Raw genomic sequence first — 16269 nt, 5'->3', positions numbered from 1 at the left:
CTTAAACTTTAAAGGCGGGCAAGAAATTATGTGAGGAAAGAGTGTATAGAGAAACAATGGCTTAAAGTTTGTTACTAGTAATCTTTTGTTTATTATTAAAATAGTGGGGCAAAAATATTACAGGTCCTTGTTCCAAAGCAAGCTCTCCTAACAAAGAACTATCTGATCTTGCCCACAAAAGCCTGTCCAGATTTTTGCACCCCAAATCTAATATCCCTACCCAACAGTTTCAGTTGAAGAACTTTTTAGAACAAGAAGGTTCTGAAGGGAGAAGTTTGGGTGAAGTGGGTGGAGAGATGTTCAGAAGGCTTGCAGGGAAAGGAACAGGCGAAACAAGAATTATGCAGCAGGTGATACCCCATCTTTTCCAAACTGCATTTTCCTAAGACTTGTTTTTTAATTCAATGCAACCAAAAGGAAAGACACTGGTAACCATCCTTACAAAGAACACAACTGTAAATGCTTTTTCTCACTATTTCACAATAATGCCCACAGCACTAACAATGAGCTTAAAAGGTTTACACCAACAATCAGGAGATTACTGGAAAAGGAATTCCACTCAAATAATTCAGAGTTAAGGTTCATAAGGCTTCTTCTAGGACTCAAGGACAGATACAAAAGAAATGCAGGAAGACTGCACAAAAAAAGTATCTGAATGATATGGTGGAGGCAATGTAAATAGTCTGTCAGATCATATGACATAATACAAGAAATACTGGAATACTTTTGTTTATATATAGCACAATTTATCAGCAGCGTGTTTCAGATGCCTAACCTCTTTGCCGCTACAAGCTATTCAAAGAATTATCTGTACTAGCATAGTTAATTTTCAGACTTAGACATAGAATAACTTTATTGTCTCTTTGAATGTACACTAATTGGCATACATGAAAATGAAATTTTGTTGCAGACAGCTCTCAAAGGGTCACCACCTCCAATATATACTACATCAGTGTTTCCCAACCTTGGCAACTTGAAGACATTTGGACTTCAAATCCCAGAATTCCCCAGCCAGCGAATGCTGGCTGGGGAATTCTGGGAGTTGAAGTTCAGATATCTCCAAGTTGCCAAGGTTGGGAAACACTGTACTACATAACCATGACAAAATAAATAAATACAAAATTATGCATATACCCACGTATATGACATAGAGAAACAACACAGTCTAGTTCGGATATATCATTGTACAAGGCAGGAAAAGCCAATCTCGCCAGGTTGCACAGGGAATAAAGCTGTTAGAGTCAGGTAGTTCTGCTAGAAATACTTTGAAACCTCCTCCCAGAGGGGAGTGAAAGAAACAGACTATAAAGTGTATGTGTGGGTGGGTGGTGGTGGTGGGGATGTCTCTATCAATGCTTTAGATTCTAAGCACATAGCACTTATGAGCAGTATCTTAAGTGAAAGGAAGCAAGCTTCCTATAATCTTCTCAGCTGTCCTTACCACTCTCTGTATGGACTTTCTACCTGAGGCACTGCGGCCACCAAACCAAACAGTGATGTAGTTTGTTAAAACACTCTCAATTGTGCTTCTGTAGAAAGATGTGCTCTCCTCATCTGACACAACATAACAATTTAAGTTTTGATGGTGCATTTCAAGATTTTGAGGCTGACATTTCATCCTTTAAACTTCAGGAAGATGCTCCAACATTTAGCAGAAAAACTACCCATGTAATGATTTTGAAATATTCTAAATCTCATAAAATCAATAAACAAAGGAACAAAGGAGATTTTTTACCTAAAAGTAGTTTTAAAATAAGCAATTGATAATACAGACCATATATGAATATCTTTGAAGGAAGTTTTTTACAGTTAGGATGCTATCACATCTCAGATATGAAGAAAGCAGGACACTGCTGAAGGACAATACAGGACACAAGTCTTCTCGGCACTCCTAAGCCATCAATGGTTTGGGGAGGGGAATCAAATCCTTGTTAATACAATTTTTTTTCTGAAGTAATTAAAGAGCAAGGAATATTTTGTATTCGTAGAACAATTCACATGAAATGACAAGAGTCACTGGAAATAAACCTTTGCTTTGTGCAATGTTTGAAGATTATTCTGTGATCAATGATCACAAACACAGTAAAAATACTTTCAGAAGCAACGTAGAATCAACACTTACAATGAAGCTGCTTACATTATATATATGAAATTCTCTAAAAAGTATCACCAAGTTAATTTAAGACAAAGCTTCGTTACTGAAGGATTTGTGCAGTTAAAAAGCTAGAAACCTCCCAAGAGAATTCTAATATCAGCATAAACTGAATTACCGGCAAGTCTTTATTCCATTAACTTTAGTACTGTTTACAGTGATTAGCAAAATCTCTGCAGAATTAAGAAAATCCAGCTTTTCCGGTTCTTTTTGAGGTTTCAAGAGATTGAACCCAGGACCTTGGGGTCTACCTATATGTAATGTAACTTTCCATGAGGACTTTTCAAAGAAACAAAACTATAAATTATTTCAAAGTTTCAAGAATTGTGCCTGCGTGTAAACATATGTACAAGTGTAACTATAACCAATAACAAGTTTAAATATTAGTGATTTTTTTTTAAATGGGGACAGTCAGCCTTTTTCCACCACTTTGATTTATTTTTCGTTTAGCACCGCTCATACTGCTGTGTAAAGTCTTTCGTAGTTATACAAGTTTATCACAATATAAAGCACTCAAACACGAATCTGGAAAATGAGTTATGTCTATCGTGGCATTACTATGGAGAGGAAGTATGGAAAACCACAGAAAATGTGATCCCCAACCTCACAGGGACCCTTTTTCTTTCCTAAAGTGGCAGCAGAGGGAATGAACTAAGAAGCTTCCCAACACAGAGGACCAGACAATGCTGGTCTAAGAGGTGGAGAAGGAGAATTAAGATACTTAGGGATAGGCAACCGTGAATCAATTGACTTTGTCCACTCCCAGCCTTTTTGACTCAAGGAGCTTCCTCTTCCAGTCATTCCTTTGGGATTTTAAAAAAAATGCATAGATTGGTTAAACATTTATCACCAGGTTGCAGCTGGGATATTCATCAGGATTTACAGTTATTAATCAGAAGATTCAACGGGTCATCAGGTTGCATTTGAAATAGTCAACAGGATGACAGCATTTATTAAAGGCTGGGAAAACCTGCTTCTCTGGAATAGGGATCCAGCTTCTGGGGAGAACCATAGGAACTGTTAAAATGGAAGGAGCCCTGGTGGTGCAGTTAGAATGCAGTGTTGCTGGCTAACTCTGCCCATGGTCAGGAGTTTGATTCTGATCAGCTCAAGGTTGACTCAGCCTCTTTCTGAGGTCGGTAAAATGAGGATCCAGATTGTTTGGGGCAATGTGCTGACATTTGCAAACCACTTAGAGAGGGCTATAAAGCATTATCAACTGGTATATAAGTGCTATTGATTACTTAACTTCTACTCCTTGAGTTTAGCACTTGGTTGGCTGAACTTAAGCAGGCTGAACATATGTTACTGCCCACAGGGTGCCTGGTATAGAATTCAGATTTGGTATTTATCCTATCTCAAGCATGTTTATTTGTGACAAATAAAATATTCTCTTTCTAAAAGAAAGAGTCTTGACCCATTTAATACTCCTTTTTCAAATCAATCCATCTCTCCCGCAAATACTCCAAAACTGTTATCAGTACTTCAATGGATAATTAGAACTTCCAAAAAAAACAATTGCTAGCAACCTGCCTTCCATTGAGGATCTGTCCTCAATGAGTCAAAAAGGGTTGTGAATGTATCTACAGACCCATCATGTCCTAGACATAAATTGTTTCAACTTCTACCCTCAAAATGACGCTATAGGCAGGGGTGGGCAACAGGCAGTTCCACCAGCGGAAATTAATTAATTAATTAGTTTATTTATTTATTTATTTATTTATTTTATTTATTTGTTTATTGGATTTGTATGCCGTCCCCCTCCGAGGACTCGGGGCTGCTCACAACATAAATGAAGCTGTGTGCCCAGCTCCAGCTGACCCTCCCACTCTCTTCCTCGGAAAGCGGCAGGGAGACCATCACCGGCAGGAGTTGCAGGGACCCATTTCCTCCCCCATCTTTTCTTAACAGCTCATTGGCACCTGTTCACCTAGCTACCCAGCCTGAGGCAGGGAGTGACCCAGGAAGGAGAGCACGGGAAACATGAAGCAAATTGTCACTCCAGAGAACAACACTGGTGAGGTTGTAAATCAAGGACTTAACAGTTCACTTGAACAATGATGATCGTTCAGGCCACTCCCACCTGGTCACATGGCTGGCAAGTCACTCCTACCCAGTCACATGACCATCATACCACACCCACAAAATAAGCCACACCCACAGTTTGGCAGTAAAATTTTGGCTGCCCATTACTGGCTATAGAATAACTAGACACAAGGACAGGGTTTTTTCCAAATAAGGAAAATAAGGGACTGATAGTGGTCTTATCTGGGTCCCGTCAGCTAAACAGTGTCGGCTGATAGACCTGCGGGGAAGGGCCTTCTCTGTGGCTGCTCCCACTCTTTGGAACCAGCTACCTCCCAAGATACGGACTACCCACACCCTATTGGCCTTCCAAAACTCTGTAAAGTGCTGGCTTTTTCAGCAGACCTGAAGTCGTTGGTCTGATGGTATACCATCAGGATCTGGCCATTTGTGTATTTGGTTGTGAGCCACCCAGGGTCCTTTGGGAATTGGGCGGCATATAAGCATAAACAAACAAACAAATACCATCACTCCACTAAACAACTAATTCCCACAACACTGTCAAATAATTTACTAAAACTGTACTACTACTATTCTTCTCATCCTTCCTAGTAACTATCTCTTCCCTCTTATAACTAAAATCATGTTGCTTGTAACTTTCAATTTATATTGTTTTTATTTGTTTGCTAGTAAGTTTTAATAGCTTATAAGTAACCTTGAAATATCACTGTGTTGTATCTTTTTATTCTTGATGAATATATATTATTCTCCTTATGTATACTGAGAGCATATACACCAAAGACAAAACCCTTGTGTATCCAATCACACTTGGCCAGTAAAGAAGTCTATTCTATTCTATAAATAATTCTATTCTAGTAAGTGTATTAGCATGAAATCAACGCAATAGTTCCCCTGAACTAGTTAAAACTGTGTAAAATACAGCAAAATTCTGAGCCTTGAATTGCAGGTAGTGTCCAACAAGAAACAATGGATGGAAACTAGTCAAGAAGAGAAGCAACCTAGAACCAAGAGATATTTCCTAACGGTGAGGACAATTAACCAGCAAAACAGCTTGCCTTCAGAAGTTGTGGGTACTCTAAACTATGTAATGCTGGTTAGTGGAATTCATATGAACTTTATAACATGTTTTCTGTCTAGAAAACAGTGCTGTGAATAACTCAAAGCTTCTCTCTCAGATGGAATGTTTCAGATCTATCACAATTGCCATTTCCAAGTATCCTTATCAATATCTCTAGAACAGGGCTGTCAAAAATGCAGTCCATGGACCAGATACAGCCAATAGCGGGTTGCTACCGGAAGAGATAAGGACGCTGTACTAGTAGCGAAAGTTGAACTGTGTATGCATCGCACCGGTAGTGGCAGTATCAGCAAATTGCATCTCAATACAGCCCATGGAGCCATGCCCACCCTCTCCGCAAGGGTATAAACAATCCCGCTCCATTCTGCTACAGCCCACAATGTGAACAGGTTTGACACCCCGTCTTAGAGAATAGACTAGAACAGTAATTCTCAACCTATGGTCTGCGGACCCAAGGGACCACAATGTCATCACATGGAGGCCAAGAAAGCTTGAAAAAATATGATTTAAATCTTGAGTTAACTCTTGGTGGTCCATGGCCACAAGAAGAATTTAAAGGGGTCCATGGTGGAGAAAAGGTTGAAAATCACTGATGTGGAAGATTCAACACTTTCACATTGTGTCACCAGATTTTTAAAGTTACAGTTATACTACTTATATTTAGTCTCTACCTAATTACATGAGCCAGTGTGGTATTTGTGGTTAAGGTGTTACTCAGTTTCAAATATACCTCGGACATGGAAACTCACCACATTGCACAGGAAATCTACAAATGGCCATGTATGCTTACTTGCATCCAGGTTCCATTCAGAACTCACCATCAAATCTATTGTCTATAGCAGGGGTCTCCAAATTTTTAAGACTTATGGACATTAGCTTCCTGAATTACTCGGCCAGCATGTCAGTCCACAAGTCTTTAAAATGCTGAGTTTGGAGCCCCTTGGTGTATAGGCAGGCTCTATGTACAACTGGTAGAATGATCCTACCCATCAACATCAAGCAAATTAATAGGAACAGATTGATTCCAAGGAGGAGGTATCAAAAGACAGACCTCTAGAACAAAACAAATTGAATACTGCTGAGTGTCATCTACACCAGGGGTCTCCAACCGCCGGTCCGCGGACCGGGACCGGGCCGTTGGGGGTTTTCAGCCGGTCCGCGGCACCAGGGCCCCCTCGGCCTTTCCGCGCTGCCCACCGCCCGCCCGATTTGCCCCCTCTGCTCCTCTGCCACCTCCTGCCTTTCACCACAGCTCCTCCCGCACCCGGAAAGCACGCCCTGCCCGCCTCACATTTGCCGAGAGGACTTTCACCCCGGGCTCTCAGCAAGGGGGCTGCATGAGAGGCGGGGCCGGCGGAAGGTGATATTCAATGTCGGGGGCGCACGGGCGGTTTTGCGCGCGCTCCCTATCTCCCTGCTAGCCCACTCGGAATACTGTATTCAAAATAAGAAAAGTCTTCGCCGGCAAAGGCTTTTCTTATTTTGAATACGTATTCCGAGTGGGCTAGCAGGGAGATAGGGAGCGCGCGCAAAACCGCCCGTGCGCCCCCGACATTGAATATCACCTTCCGCCGGCCCCGCCTCTCATGCAAACCCCCTTGCTGAGAGCCCGGGGCGAAAGTCCTCTCGGCAAATGTGAGGCGGGCAGGGCGTGCGCGCGTCACCGCTGAGAAGAACGGAGAGAGAACGAGAGTGAGTGAAAGCAACAGACAGCAAGATAGAGAGAAAGTGAGAAAGAGAGAGTGAGAGAAAGGGGGGAGAGAAAGAGATAGCAAGAGAGAGAGAACAAGAGAGAGAAAGAGCGTGAGAAACAAAACAAGAGAGAAAGAGTGAGAGAGAGAGAAAGCAAAAGAGACAGAAAGAAAACAAGAGAGAGAAAGTGAGAAGAAGAGAGAGAAAGAGGAGGAGAGAGAGAGAAAGAGAGAGGGGGGAGAGAGAGAAAGAGAGGGAGAAAGAGAGGGAAAGGGGGGAGAGATAGCAAGAGAGGGAGAGAGAAAGAGAGAGGGAAAGGGGGAGAGAGGGGGGAGAGAAAGAGGAGATAAAGGAAGAGGAGAGAGAGAAAGGAAGAGAAAGAAAGAAAGAGGGATAGAAAGAGAGAGAGTGAGAGATGCTCAGTGAGCCTTTCTTTGAAGTTGCCTTTCTTTCTTTCTTTCTCTTTCTTTCTTTCTTGCTCTTTTTCTTTCTCTCTTTTACCTTTCCTTCCTCTATTTCTTTTCTTTCTCCTTCCTACCTTCTTCCCTCCCTCCCTCCAGTCCTTCCTCTCTTACTCTCCCCTTTCATAAGTTTCCTTGCTTCCTTCCTCTGTTCCTGTCCCTTCCCTCTTTCCTTCTTCCTTCCTTCCTTCCTTCCTTTCCTCCCTTCCTTTCCTCCCTCCATTTCTTGCTTTCCTTTTCCTTCCTCCCTTCTTTCCTCCCTCATTCCCTTCTTTCACTCCTTCCTCTTACTCTCCCCTTTCACACCTTTCTTTGCTTCTTTGCACCCTTCTTCTGTTCCTGTACCTTCCCTTTTTCCTTCCTTCCTTCCCACCCTCCGTCCATTCATTCACCCATTCCTCTCTTGATCGCCCCTTTTACGGCGCCGCTGACAGCTAGCTCCCCCCCCCCCACCGGGCCATGGAAAACTGGTCTAGCTGAAAGCCGGTCCCTGGTGCAAAAAAGGTTGGGGACCTCTGATCTACACTCCATAGCTCAAAGCCCTCATAACAGAGGTGGGTTTCAGAAGGCTCTAACCATTTCTGGAGAACTGGTAGTGGAAATTTTAAGTAGTTCAGAGAACTGGTAAATACCACCTCTGACTGGCCCTGCCCCCATCTATTTTCTGACTACCGAGTCCCAGCTAAAATTGAGATTTTGCAGCATTTTTCCCTGGAGTGGGATGGGAATGGAGATTTTACAATATCCTTCCCTGCCACGCCCACCAAGCCAACCACACCCACCAAGCCACGACCACAGAACTGGTAGTAAAAAATTTTGAATCCCACCACTGCCTCAAGTACATTATTAAACATTATTAATAAATTAAACTGAGATATCTCCCCCAGGCCTATACAATTTATGTATGGTATGCTTGTGTGTATGTCTGTTTAATAAATGGGTTTTTTTAATATTTTAAATTGTAAATTATTAGATTTGTTATAAACTGTTTTTATTGTGTTGTGAGCCGCCCCGAGTCTACGAAAAGGGGCGGCATACAAATCTAATTAATAATAATAATAATAATAATAATAATAATAATAATGATAACAATAATAATAATAATAAAGTCTATGCTGGATTATAGCACTACACTTTCTCAGCCACTGGTTGGCAGGCTCATACTCTATGCCAGTGTTTCCCAACCTTGGCAACTTGAAGATAATTGGACTTCAACTCCCAGAATTCCTCAGCCAGCGAATGCTGGCTGGGGAATTCTGGGAGTTGAAGTCCAAATATCTTCAAGTTGCCAAGGTTGGGAAACACTGCTCTATGTAACAATCACACAGGATGAAGCAGATTCTTACAAACAACAAGCAACAACAGGGCGAGGCTAACATGAGCAATAATGATATACTGAATAATATATAACATGGAAAGAGTCTTCATGTCACGCTTAACTTAACATCCCTCTATCATAGTAACCCTGCCTATCCTGCTTTTTCTTCTAGTGCTGGACGACCTCAAAAACGTATGATTTTTCACAAACATCGGATTTGTTCCAGCTCCTTGGTCATTTGTTCCAACTCTTGAACATTTTTAAAGCTTGCCCTTCTTTTTCTCCTTTTGACATTTAGTCAATTTGTATTCCTTATTTTTATCTGAATCTGGCTGTGAAAAGATATTATCAGATGGTAGTACAGTATTCCATTACGAGTGTTTTTTAGTGTGTTTTATGGAGTGAATGATAATGAATGTTTTAAATTATTTTAGGATTTTTAGGGTTTTTTAATTATGTTAATTGGATTACATTGGATTGTTTATGTATGTTGTGAGCTGCACCAAGTCCTCAGAGAGGGGCGGCATACAAATCCAATAAATAAATAAATAATACATCCTAGGCAAGGTACAGGGGCTGTCCATTGGCAGGACCATTATCTATCTATCCTGTTTATTTTGCAAGGAAAGCACACGATCAAAGCAGTTACATTCCGCGTGGCACCTGACATTTATTAGTTTGAATTCTATCCTGCTTTTTAGTGCTGCCTGCTCTCAATACCATTCTTTTATCCTTACGATTAATATTAATATTGTTTCCTGATTTGAACCCTATCACAATTATTAAGTGTTGTACCTCATGATTCATGACAAATGTATCTTTTCTTTTATGTATACTGAGAGTACATGCACCAAAGACAAATTCTTTGTGTGTCCACTCATACTTGGCCAATAAAGAATTCTATTCTATTCTATTTATTCATCTGTGTGAGATAGTTGTGGCAGAGAAAGAATGCCTGGCCTGTGGCTTATGAAGGACTTGAACCTGGCTCTTCTGCATGCTGGTTCAACACCTAAATTGTTACACCATACTACATGTGGTCCTCAATTTACGATCACAATTGAGGCCAATATTTCTGTTGATAAGTAAGACATTTGTTAAGTGAGTTTTGCTCCATTTTTCTTGCCACATTTGTTAAGTGAATAACTACAGTTGATAAGTTAGTACCTTGTTTTTTCCAAAACAAGACGTCCCCAGCAGGGGTGGGTTCCACTTATCTTTGGCACCGGTTCGCATCATGACGCTCACAGCCCCTCGGGCAATTTCTCCTCCACACATTTTCAGAAAGTGGATTCAGCCCGAAACACAGCTGAGGAGCTGATCAGCTGTGCTTTGGGCAAAGAAATAAAGGTCAGTATTAACCGGGGGGAGGGGGGGAGGCAGAAAAGCTTTTTTTCAAAGCGCAGAACGAGAAACTATCCAAAATCAGTAAAATTGGCCCAAAATTCAGAAAAAAAGATGGCAGTGAACACAGACAGAACCGGATCCGTGACGCCAAAATTACATCACCAGTGGGTCACTAATGGTTCGGGTGATCTGGTCTGAATTGGAAGGAACCCACCTCTGATCCCCTGTTAATAAACTCAATCAGGCTTTTGAGTTCATGGCAGTAAGGCTAACCACTTATTTCAGGGTTCAAAGAAATATAACATGGGGTCTTACTTTCGGGGGGAAACAGTAATAAAGTTGTTCTGCGAATCTGGCTTTCCCGTTACTTTTACTTGTCAAAAGGTTGCAAAACACGGTCATGTGACCTTGAGACATAGCAATGGTCATACATATGAACCAGTTGCCAAGCATCTGGATTTTGATTACATGACCATGGAGATGCTACAAAGGTTGTAAATATGAAAAATGTCACTTTTTTCAGTGCGTTATAGCCTTGAATGGTCACAAATTGTTGTAAATTGAGGATTACCTGTACTTTATTATACCCAAACACTGGCTATAATGTTACAAGGGCTACAATTTTATCATTTTAACATTGCTTAAATGTTAACATATATTTAAAGTTGTCTACCACCTGGAAGATTGTGTAACAGACTTTTTACAAATGTGTTAAATAATAACAAATAAAGTCAAAATATTAGGTAGCTGGATGAAACTAGTTATTTAATGAACAATAGGAATAGCTGACTTTCAATTTGGTATTTCTGCATAAACAGAAATCATATTACTTGTAAACGCAAGGATGCTCTACAACAGGCTTCATACTGGGACAAATTGACAAAAAGCACTTTGTCCCCAAACACCCCAATTTTAGTTCATGTCCTCGGCAGGGTGCTGTTTCTCACCCTCCTCAGCTATTTGTGAGATAGTAAATATCAAGAGCTGTCATTATTCCAAGAGATTTTACACCATGAAACAAAGAAGTCATTTTTCACTGAACTCGAAATGTAGAATTTGCCTCTCTTCCTAATCACTGTCATAGCAATCTCTTTGGAAATATGATAACTAAATTATAATCCACAATATCAATTAGCGGGATACTGAAGAGCTTCTCTGGAGAACAGCAGATTGATGTTTCAAATTACCCAATTTCTCATTGTTATAAAAAGGACAGATATGCAACTAGGGGCCGTGTTCACAAATCATTAATGATTTGCTTCATTCCAAAGTTTGACTGACACTTTAATTGCCTTGGACTCAAACTTGCATTTTGAGCTGTTTGAAATGTCTTAAATGGCCAATACTGAGAAAAAGAAAGATATTTTGGAATTGTCCTCTTACTGAGTCTTCTGCTTTAAGAGCAGGCAGTTTGAGAGTTGAAATAAAACTGTTTCACAACTTTGTTTTGTAAGTCCCAAACAAAGGAGATATATTGTTGAATTCTGGGTCTGGAAGTGGACTTGGACATCATTTAATCTAACAATCTACCCAGTGCAGGAATACTCCTAAAATCCTGAAGGGCAATCCAATCTTTTCCTGAAAACTCCCAGTGATGGAGTATCCACAACTTCAAAGAGGCAGGTTACTCCGTTGCTTAAAAGATCTCACAGTCAGGAAATTCATCCTTTCAAATTTTGATATCTCTCACTATAAGAGCTTCCATCTACAGGTTCTTGTCCTACCCTCAGGTGTTCTGGATAATAAATCCATACGCTTTGGCATCATTTCTTTTATGGAAGACTGCTATCATATTTCCCTTTAGCCTTCATTTCTTCAGGCTAAACATATCAAGTCCCTTTCAATATCCTAGGATATTTATCAAAGATTCAAGAGCTCAAGTACATGGCATTCAGCTGATGAATACATTCCAATCTAGCAGAGGTCAATTATCCTCAAGTGATGAACTTGTAAGTATTGTTTCTGTTGGCGTGGCCATTCTGAATTCTTTAACATAGTCTATAGTTATATATTCTATAACAGTTTTAACAGACTCACTAATCGGTTTCAGCCATGATTTAACCATATCAAAACTAACTAAACCAACCACCACTTCAAACAAACATGTTTTGCAAATCATAACAGGTAGATTTCCATAATACTGTAAACCAAAATGAAATAACCCATTTTAGTGGGGTTGTGGTGTGATTTTATATATGCATTAACTTGTAAGCATACCAAATTTATTGGTATCATCAGCAGAATGAAACAGAAGAGAGCACAACCATTTCACCTCCTTCTTCCTTATCTGTTTGGTGAAAGAATACAAATATCATGTAAAGAGCGATCCAGAATGACCGTGAACATGCCTAGAATCTCCCACCATTCCCTATTACAATCACCAAACACTTAAAAATAATGTTTGGCTCCAAGGGCAAGGATTTGGCTTTGCTCAATTGCAAGAAAATAAAATAGCCTGACCTGAATAGAACCTACGTTTTGTATCCAAGACATTGCTGTGCAGTAAACACTTTATTTGGGTACATGGAATGGTTGCTCTGTGGTCACACATTAATGAATAAAGTACACTATCAACTGCATTCCTAATATGATCCCACTGCCATGCTCCAGTACCCCTTGTGTATGCTTTTATCATTTGCATTTTATACCATGAACTCAGGTCCCATGCAAAACATTTTGTCTGGGGGGAAAAATAACAAGGGCAAAGCAGTTTCAGTTTATTTTTTAAAAAAAGAAGGTTGCAGAACTATACTGAACATCTGACCTTTATCCCCAAAAGCTGACAACCGTAATCGAAAGATAGCAAAAGAACACGAACATGTTATTTAGGTTTCTTTGAGCAATATCCAATTTCTGTCTGAAAATATCTGGGTTTGTACAAATTACAGATAGGTTCAACTTACAACATTACATTTAGTGACCATTTGAAATTACGGCAGAACTGAAAAAAGTGACTTATGATCATTTTTCACATTTATGACCTTCGCAGATTCCCCATGGTCATGTGATTTACATTCGGATGTTTAAAAACTGACTCACATTTATGACGGTTGCACTATCTGGAAAGCAGGTGATCACTTTTTGCGACCTTCTGACAACGGAAGTCAATGGGGAAGCCATATTCACTTAATAGCCTGGTTACTAACTTAAAAACTGCAGTGATTCACTTAACAACTGTGGGGGAGAAAAGTCATGAAATGGGGCAAAACTCAATTAACAAATTTCTCACTTAGCAACATAATTTCTTGGCTCAATTGTGATAATAAATCAAGGACTACCTGTGGCTTGCTAATCCCTGCTTAACTGAACTATATTTTGAATTAACAAACTGTGTTCAGGCAACACACGGACCCACAAACTACTCCTTATTTATTTCACTGTTATTATTTATTAAGTGTATTATTTTAACTTTACATTGAATGAATCCAGGCCATGTGAAAGACCAGAAATAGTTATGATACTACTATACAGGAAGTACTGTATATCAAGTATGTTAGGGTGGCACATATCAGTGAAGTCTTGGTGATAGTGTTATGGGAAGAAGCTGGACAACACAATGGTATTACTTCCAATGACCACATCAATAAATAATAATAAAGATATATGCCTCTCATTTCAGCCACTAAGCTGCAATAACCATAAGGATATGCCTAAAAGGCCAACTGCATACACACACAAAGCAACTAAGAATTAGATACCAGTTTGGCATCAATGGACTCTATTTCCCAATAAGTATGGCCAGAATTTGCAATCCCATTTTTTCAGCAGAGAAAAATCCCACTACAGTACCCTGTTTTCCCCAAAATAAGACCCTGTCTTATATATTTTTTGAACCCTGAAGTAAACGCTTGGCCTTACTGCCATGCACTCAAAAGCCCAATTGGGCTTATTATCAGGGGATGTCTTATTTTGGAGGGAAACAGAGCTGGGGTGGCGCAATGGTTAGAGTGCAGCACTGCAGACTACTTCAGCTAACTGATAGCTGCAGTTCAGCAATTCAAACCTCACCACCAGCTCAAGGTTGACTCAGCCTTCTATCCTTCCGAGGTGGGTAAAATGAGGACCCAGATTGTTGTGGGCCATATGCTGATTCTGTAAACCGCTTAGAGAGGACTGTAAAAGCACTATGAAGCAGTATATAAGTCTAAATATTACATAAGTCTAAATGCTATTGCTTAAAAGCAGTGGGGTTTCCACTCTACTGTTTAGCATGCCTTTAAGTTCGCAAATATATATATATATATTCAAAACTGTGGTTTATTCCCCAAGACCCAAAAACTTTAACCTTTAGACTGTCATAGTCGACCTCACCCCATTCCTGTAAGGGACGTGCATAAGTGCACCATTGTGCCTACCGTCCCTGTTCTATTTTATTTATTTACTTTGTCCAATGCAATTTGAAAGTTAAAGAGAATAAAAACATGTAGTAGTAAATATCAGGGAAAGGATAGAAGAAAAGATATGAGAATAGAATACGTCAATGAAGAATAGAGGAAAAGATACAGTATATGAATGCAAGAAAAAATATATAAGATATAGGAGGGGCAATTGGACAGGGGACGGTCCAATTGCCCCTCCTATATCTTATAGGAGGGGCAACTGTCCATCGTCCTATGGTCCTCATTTATCTGTCCCTACTTTGATTATACAGTATATATATGTTATCTTGTGCATATTTGACAAACAAACAAACTCACAATACAGCGGCCCCCATCCTTAACAAGTGAGGGAGAGTTTTCAACAGCTTTCGCTTCCAATTAAATACCAACCTTGGCAACTTGTTTCCCAACCTTGGCAACTTGAAGATATCTGGACTTCAACTCCCAGAATTCCCCAGCCAGGATTCGCTGGCTGGGGAATTCTGGGAGTTGAAGTCCAAATATCTTCAAGTTGCCAAGGTTGGGAAACACTGGCATACACAACGCAGCTCCGGAATACTATTCCGTTTTTAATGGATGCTTTTATTTACTGAATGCTTTTAGGGGTTTTTAAACTACAGTATTTTTATATTGTTTACTTGTTGAACGCCGCCCACTTGAGTTGGGCGGCTTAGAAATTTAATAAATTAAATTAAATTTCTTCTCCAGTTTGCAAAAGGCAGGCTGGGAAAATAACCCCCCAAACAAACAAACGGAGTACGGGGTGTTCACTTAAGGGTTCCTTTCGGCGGCTCGACTTTTCGATGGCCGTGTGTGTGTGTGAGAGAGAGAGAATGAGTACCTACTTCCATTCCCCGAAAAACAGCGGAGCGCCAAGGGAACTACTTCAAGAATGACGGGGGAGAAAAAGTAGCAAAAAGAACTCGCCGGCTAAACGCACGGGAGCGAAACGCTCGCCTGGGCAACAGAGGTGCTCGTCCGCCGGGGTCAAAGAAGGGTTCCAGCCTTTTGCAACGGCGACAGGTACGGGGGTGACTCACCTTGTCCTCCTCCGGCGGTCTTTTCCAGGCGGGAGAACTTGACTTTGCCCCGCGCAACGGTCGGGTAGTCCGCCGGCTCCTCTTCCCACCCCGCACCCCCTTTTCTCTTCCTCTATCTCCGCGAGCGCCCCTTCCACTCCTGCCTATCTCTAAGCGGAGTCCCCACGCCGCTTAAGTCGCCGCGGCGGCGGCCATTGGCTGTGGAGACAGGACCGGCAGGCAGCAATTATTCCCACGTGATTGCAAGCCCAGTCAGGAGGGGAGTTAGAAGCGGGGTCGAAACGACGCAGCTTTTTAACGCTGGCGCGCGGGAAAGGATCGGGGTCTTGCTTGACGCGGTCTCCAAGCTTGGCGACTTTAAGCCTGGAGGACTTCAACTCCCAGAATTCCCCAGCGCTGGACCAGGGGTCTCCAAGCTTGGCAAACTTTAAGCGAAGCTGGCTGGGGAATTCTGGGAGTTGAAGTCTTCCAGGCTTTAAAGTGGCCAAGCTTGGAGACCGCCTGCGCTGGACGACGAATCCGGGACAGTTATTGCTAAGGAAGGACATTTATTGATCCTGCAGTACGGGGGGCAGTGGGGCGTCGGATGTCTCACAAGTAATTTGTGTGGCCCCCCCGCCCATAAAGGCCCGTCGTTTATCAACCACCTGAAGTTTGATCCAAACGCTTAAATGTCGCTTCGGTCATTAGAATCGTTAGAATGTGGGGGGAGGGAGAGATTATCCCCTTTTTGAAGTGCCCTCTCTGCTGAGAAGC

At 41.2% G+C, this 16269-nt stretch overlaps 1 protein-coding gene across 9 annotated transcripts in view; it reads right to left on the bottom strand.

Annotated features, from left to right (window-relative positions):
- The window catches only part of PPFIBP2 (PPFIA binding protein 2), a 159898-nt gene extending 143982 nt beyond the window's left edge, over window positions 1-15916 (bottom strand). For 7 of the 9 annotated variants that reach the window (XM_070762494.1, XM_070762528.1, XM_070762537.1 and 4 more), the window contains exon 1: window positions 15514-15916. The gene's annotated coding sequence lies outside the window, so the exon portion shown is untranslated. Of the gene's footprint in view, window positions 1-15318; window positions 15463-15513 lie in introns of those variants that run through there. The other 2 variants (XM_070762620.1, XM_070762560.1) reach the window with 2 other exon arrangements.
- Window positions 15917-16269: the final 353 nt, after the last annotated feature.

The sequence above is a fragment of the Erythrolamprus reginae genome, chromosome 1 (assembly GCF_031021105.1).
Source record: "Erythrolamprus reginae isolate rEryReg1 chromosome 1, rEryReg1.hap1, whole genome shotgun sequence".
Lineage (NCBI taxonomy): Eukaryota > Metazoa > Chordata > Lepidosauria > Squamata > Dipsadidae > Erythrolamprus > Erythrolamprus reginae.
The sequence above is the reverse complement of the archived record's forward strand: the minus strand, read 5'-3'. Positions and strand labels throughout refer to the sequence as shown.